At 42.4% G+C, this 6,312-nt stretch overlaps 1 pseudogene across 1 annotated transcript; it reads left to right on the top strand.

The window, feature by feature from the left end:
• Positions 1–4,177: 4,177 nt before the first annotated feature.
• On the top strand, positions 4,178–4,554 carry LOC308258942 (large ribosomal subunit protein eL31-like; annotated as a pseudogene). Its single transcript has one exon. The product of its transcript is annotated as a large ribosomal subunit protein eL31-like (transcript).
• The last annotated feature ends 1,758 nt before the right edge of the window (positions 4,555–6,312 follow it).

Genomic DNA, 6,312 nt, shown 5'->3' with positions numbered 1-6,312 from the left:
GTTTGTATTTGCTATTGTATTATTTTATTTCCCTTTATTTTACAGTGTTTTAAATTAAAAACTATATGTTATATATATATTTATTCATGCTTCTTGGCAAATGATTTTTCTAATTTTACTAGATTTGTAATGTTTTTATTAAAGTCATAGAGCACAAAGCATTGTACATCATTTTAATATTTGCACAAATTACTTTATTCTTATATCCTATTACATTAGGTAGGACTTCTAAACAGGTGGTGCGTGCTTGTAATCCCAGCATTTGTGAGATTGAGACCGGAGGATCGTGATTTGCGGACAGCCTCAGCTACTTAGTGAGGCCCTCCACAACTTAGTGAGACCCTGTTTTAAAATAAAGAATAAAAAATAGGGCTGGGGATGTCACTCAAAGGTAGAACACCCCTGGGTTCCATCCCCAGTACTGCAAAAAAGAAAAAATAATAATAGTGGCAGCAATGATAGGTATCTCTTTCTTTTCTGTTTATTAATATAAGTATGTATATTGACTACACAGGCATATGTTGCTAAAATGGTGTCATAATTTAATATTTATGATAACATTTTCTGACTTGGAAGACTTTGTATTAAGTTACTTTCTCTTTCATACAGAGCTTTTATTTAAAAATAACTTCTAAGACCTATGAAATTCACTTTTGACTTTATTTATGGATAAGCCGAATATGGTGGTGCATGCCTGTGACCCCAGTCCTTGGGAGGTTGACACAGGAGGATCGAAGGTTCCAGGTCAGCCTTAGCAACTTAGGGAGGGAGACCCTGTTTCAAAATAACAAGTAAAAAGGGTTAGGAGTATAGCAAAATGTAGGATGCCCCTGGATTCAATCCCCAGTATAGGAAGGAAGGAAAGAGAGAGAGGGCGGGGAGGGAGAGGGATAGTTTATGGATATACTTATACATACTTACCTTTTATTTGTTAATGTGAAGTTATATTAAGGGATATCCTGATTTAAAACTTATTTGCTTTACTCGTTCTCATTACTTTTTTCTTCCTAGTTCTTTTTTATTTTTTTATTTTTATTTATTTATTTATTTATTTATTTTTTTTTTTTTGCGGGTCTGGGGATGGAACCCAGGGGCATTCAACCTCCGAGCTACACCCCCTGCCCTATTTCTTTTTACCTTTATTTTGAAACCGGGTCTCACTGAGTTGCAGAGGGCCTCACTAAGTAGCTGAGGCTGTCCGCGAACCGCGATCCTCTGGTCTCAGCCTCCCAAATGCTGGGATTACAAGCGTGCGCCACCACGCCCGGCTCTTCCTAGTTCTTTTAAATAGGTTCTAACCGCAAATTTGATTTCACCTTTGACCCAACATAGAATTTCATTTTTACAAAGTCTATATAACTTCTCCTGATTATAACTTATTCAGACTTCTTTTGTGGTCAAAATGATGATGATGATCAGTATTAATATATATTTCAAAGATATTAAGGAAAAATAGAGTATTCAGCCAAAATAGTATTGACATAAGAATAGACAGATCAATAGGACAAAATAGGAAGCCCAGAAATTGACCATGCCTACATTGTACATTGATTTCATGTGTGTGTGTTTGCCCCCTGTGCACGCATGTGTGCAACGTTGGAGGAGACAGATTGCTTAGAAACTACACTAAGGTCATTAACCATAAAAGAAAAGTATGATAGATTAGACATTATCAAAATTAAAAAATTCTCCTCATCAAAGATCATAGTTAAGAAAATGTAAAGCAAACCAAGAATGGAGGGAAATATTCACAATACATAATTTCAACAAGATATTTCTACCAGTAAAAATAAAAGCCAGGTGTGGTGGTGCACGCTTGTAATCCCCGCGCTTGGGAGGCGGAGACAGGAGGATCGCGCTGGTTCGAAGCCAGCCACACTGGCGTAAGAGACCCTGTTTCCAACCCCAGTACCACCAAATAAATAAATAAATAAATACCTGTGTATTGATAAGTAAAAGATAACTCAAGAGTATAAATGGACCCACCTCACAAAAGAATTATATAAATTGCCCAAAGCACAGGAGAATGTGCTCAACACAATTTGTCATTAAAGGAACAGAAACCAGAACTAAAATGCCATGTCACACACACTTGTCCAGCCACGGTTAGGAAGTCTAGTTCTAAGTCTGTGAAGAGCAGTTTGGAAAGTTCCAAAGTGCTTTAACATATTCCTCTACAATGACCCAACAATTCTACTCCTAAGTGCTTATCTAAGAGAAATGAAAACATCTCACCACAGAAACGCTTGTATGAGAACAGGGGCTTGATTCATACTGGCCCCGGAGTAGAATCATCCAATGTCCATCGACGGGCAGATGAATGAACAGATGGCATGGGGCTCACAATGGAATCTCAGGGAACAAGAATCAGAAACAAACTACTGTTGAACACGACCCAATGATACAGAAAGGTGGCAGTCACAAAAGCGTAGGTATTTTTCCATTCCTGTGATATCCAAACTAAGCAAAATTTTAGTGTCTAGTGATGGCGATGACAACAAGGTCGGTCCCCGGGAAGCTGCCCGCTGACCGTGGCCACCACGTGGTTTGAAGGGAGCAGGGAAATGCTGTGTTTCTCTCAAAAACGCAGGCTAAGTGTGGTGCTCATGCCTGTGATCTCAGTGCTTGGGAGGCTGAGACAGGAGCATCGCAGGTTCCAGGCCAGGCCAGCCTGGCCACTTGGGGAGATCGTTTCTTTTTCTGGTATTGCTGTTGTTTTCCATTTCACTGGTGGCTTTCCTGATGGTGTATTGTAATCACACATCATGTGACGTTCAGAGTGATAGACGCACACAGCGCTGGTGAGCTCCCCTCCTTCTGCCCCTCCCTACCCACTGACTCCCTCTCAGTACCCATATGGAGACTGGCATCGATCGATTTGTATATATGCACCGTGTCAAATGAAGTGTTTTCTTCATCAAATATGCCCCCCCCCACCTCCCTGGGACACCTTGTTTTAAAATAAAAAATAAAGCCGGCTGTGGTGGCACACGCTTGTAATCCCCGCGCTTGGGAGGCTGAGACAGGAAGGATCGCACAGGTTCGAAGCCAGCCTCAGCTATTTAGTGAGGCTCTCAGCAACTTAGTGAGACCCTGTTTCCAAATAAAATATAAAAAATGGGTCTGGGAGTATAGCCCAGAGGTAGAAAGCCTCTGGGTTCCTCCCCCAGTGCCACCAAAAAATATATATATATAAATAAAATAAAAAATAAAAAAGGGCTGGAGATGTATGTAGTTCAGTGGTAGAATGCCCCTGGGTTCAATCCTCAATACTGCAAAACAGAAACAAAACAAAAAAATGATTTTTTTTGCCCATGTCTCCTTTGCAATCTCCATGACCTCTTCAGGGTTAGTGGGGGACACTGGTTCTTGATCTTGGGGTGCGGTCTCTACCTCTAGTAACAATTAGAACTCCTATAACCACTTTTTGTGCTTCAGAGATTTTGGTTAAAAGCTCCTATTTTTTTCAAGCTGGGCGTGGTAACGCATACCTACAATCCTGGCGATTTGGGAAGCTGAGTCAGGAGGATAACAAGTTGGAGGGCAGCCTGAGCAACTTAGGGAGACACTGTCTCAAAGGGAAAAATAAATAAAAAGAGCTGGAACTGTAGCTCAGGGCATAGAGCGCCCTGAGTTCAATCCCCAGTACTACAAAAACAGTAAAAAGGTCACTGCTGACAGAGTCCACAGCGGCTGAGGCCCCGTCGGCCGGGCCTTGTGCCACACCACAACACGCTCACCTGCCTGCACGGGGCCAGGCTGGCCCCGGCTGACTGGCTCCATTCTCCCTCCTTGGTCTTGCCCGCACTCCCCACTGTGCCAGCGTCCCAGCCGGTTGTCACCTGCGGCATGGCTGCTGGGTCCCTCTGCCTGCACCGGTCCCATTGTCCCCACAGATGCCTGCCGTGTGACATTTGGCAGGTCTCGCCCAACAGCCATGCCCTGGGCTTTACGTAGCTCTGTTCTAAGACTCACACTCTACACTTATCCTACTTCCTTAAGGATGAAACTCTAAAAAGGCTGTACCCCACTCCCACCCAAGCTGCAGCTACGATAAAGGCTGAGCCATCAAAATCTAGGGGCATTCCACCTCCCAGGTATGTCTCCAGCCCCTTTTAAAAATTACTTGTTTTGGACAATCCCTTGTGCTCTTCCTTTCCAACTTGGGCCCGGCAAAATGGCTCCCGCAAAAAAGGTGGCGAGAAGAAGAAGGGCCGTTCAGCCATCAACGAGGTGGTGACGCGGGAGTGCACCATCAATGTTCACAAGCGCATCCACGGAGTGGGTTTCAAGAAGCGTGCCCCTCGGGCACTCAGGGAGATCCGGAAATTTGCCATGAAGGAGATGGGGACTCCAGATGTGCGCATCGATACCAGGCTCAACAAAGCCGTCTGGGCCAAAGGAATCAGGAACGCGCCATATCGGATTCGTGTGCGATTGTCCAGAAAGCGGAATGAGGATGAAGACTCAGCCAAAAAACTTCACACCGTGGTCACCTATGTTCCCGTTACCACCTTCAAAAATCTGCAGACAGTCAACGCGGATGAGAACTAACCACTGAAAGCCAAATAAAAGTTATAAAAGCTGAAAAAAATTATTTGTTTTGGAACGGGGTCTTGCTAGGTTGCTGAGAACCTCTCTACTTGCTGAGGCTGTCCTCAAACCTGCGATTCTCCTGTCTCAGCATCCCAAGTACTGGGGTTTACGGGCGCGCACCACCATGCCACTTCCCTGCAGATTCTAGAACTGCATTTTCTATTTCTGTGAATAATGTCACTGGTGTTTTGATCGGTATCACATTGAATATGTAGTTTTCTCTTGGTAGTATGAGCGTTTTAGCAATATTAATTCTGCCTGTCCAAAAACATTGAGGTCATTCCATCTCCTTCAGTGTCTTTCTTTGGTGTCCTATAATTTTTTATTATAAAAATCTTTCTTGGTTAGATTTCTTCCTGCTACTTTGCTGTTTGTGTTAAATCAGGTTTGGAAGTCTTCTGGCAGTTTTTCTTAATCTTCTTAGTATAAGTTCATATTATCTGCAAACAGAGATGTTCATTTCCTTTTCTTACCTAATTCGCATGGAGAGATTTATAGTAACAGAGTTGAGCCAGATGTCCAAGGAAATACTGTTGATATTTTTGGAATTCCCAATTTATACTTGCCATGTCATTACCATTGTTATCTAATCACATGATTTGTCAATTGTATGTTTATGAATTATGTTTATGGTACAGGATGCTGTTTCTCCCTTAACAGCTATTGGTCAGGGAGGGGGCATTTGCTTTATCTTTCTGAGACTTACTTTTTTATAGAAATTTAATTTTTAAATTAAAAAATATTCTCTATATGTTTAGGTAAAGATATCTTTGTGATGGCTTTGGTTAGGATAGTCTGGACTTTCAAAATCTTTATATAACAAAGTCTTTTACAATTTCCGTGCCTTCTTCTCTTATGCCTTTACTTACTGCTTCAATTCTGTTTATTTGGGCAACTCTACTCCGGATCACCTGTGTTCTAATGCCGGGTTTTATAGCCTATCCTTCATGTATAAAACCTTAGAGCTTCTACAAGCATCTCAGGATCTCGATGACCATTTCCCATGGTTTCCTTTCCCTTAGTATACTTATAGAAGACCAAAGGATGGAGAAGAGGATTGTCTGTGACGTGTTATTCCATCACTTCAAAAGACATAAAGTGGAGATTTCAAGCGCAATAAAAAAGACATTTCCTTTCCTCGAGGGTCTCCGCGACCGTGAACTCATCACCGATAAAATGTTCGAAGTAAGTGAGGATTATTAAGTCACAACCTGGTAAACGTGCCCTAAGTTAAGTTCTGCTTTGATAGCCTGGCTTGAGCCCTCAGGGTGATTTGCAGGTCTCTTGTGAGGGGGGATGTTTCTCTAGGTGGTTCTGTAATGTACAGAGTGGGAGAGAAGCGGGACTCAGTGGTGTCCTCTGGAGACACCAGATCAGAAGCAGGCACGCACCACAGACGTCCAGTGCTGCGTACATGCCAGACAATGTAATTCATGCAATAGGACAAACTGGACTTTTAACGTAATCTTAAGGTATTGAATTGATTTTTAATTTAATGACTCGAAGAACAGTTTTATTGAACTAATTTATTATTTATTGAAATAGCAATAAGCACAGCGTTTTATTTCAACTAATTTCAATTTAAAGTACCTAAGCCAGGCGTGGTGGCGCACGCTTGTAATCCCCGCGCTTGGGAGGCAGAGACAGGAGGCTTGCACAGGTTCGAAGCCAGCCGCACGCGCTGGCTTAGGAGACCCTGTTTCCAAATAAAAATGT

The sequence above is a fragment of the Muscardinus avellanarius genome (assembly GCF_963383645.1).
Source record: "Muscardinus avellanarius genome assembly, chromosome: 2".
Taxonomy (NCBI): domain Eukaryota; kingdom Metazoa; phylum Chordata; class Mammalia; order Rodentia; family Gliridae; genus Muscardinus; species Muscardinus avellanarius.
Note: the sequence above shows the minus strand (reverse complement) of the source record. Positions and strands in the feature narration are given on the sequence as shown.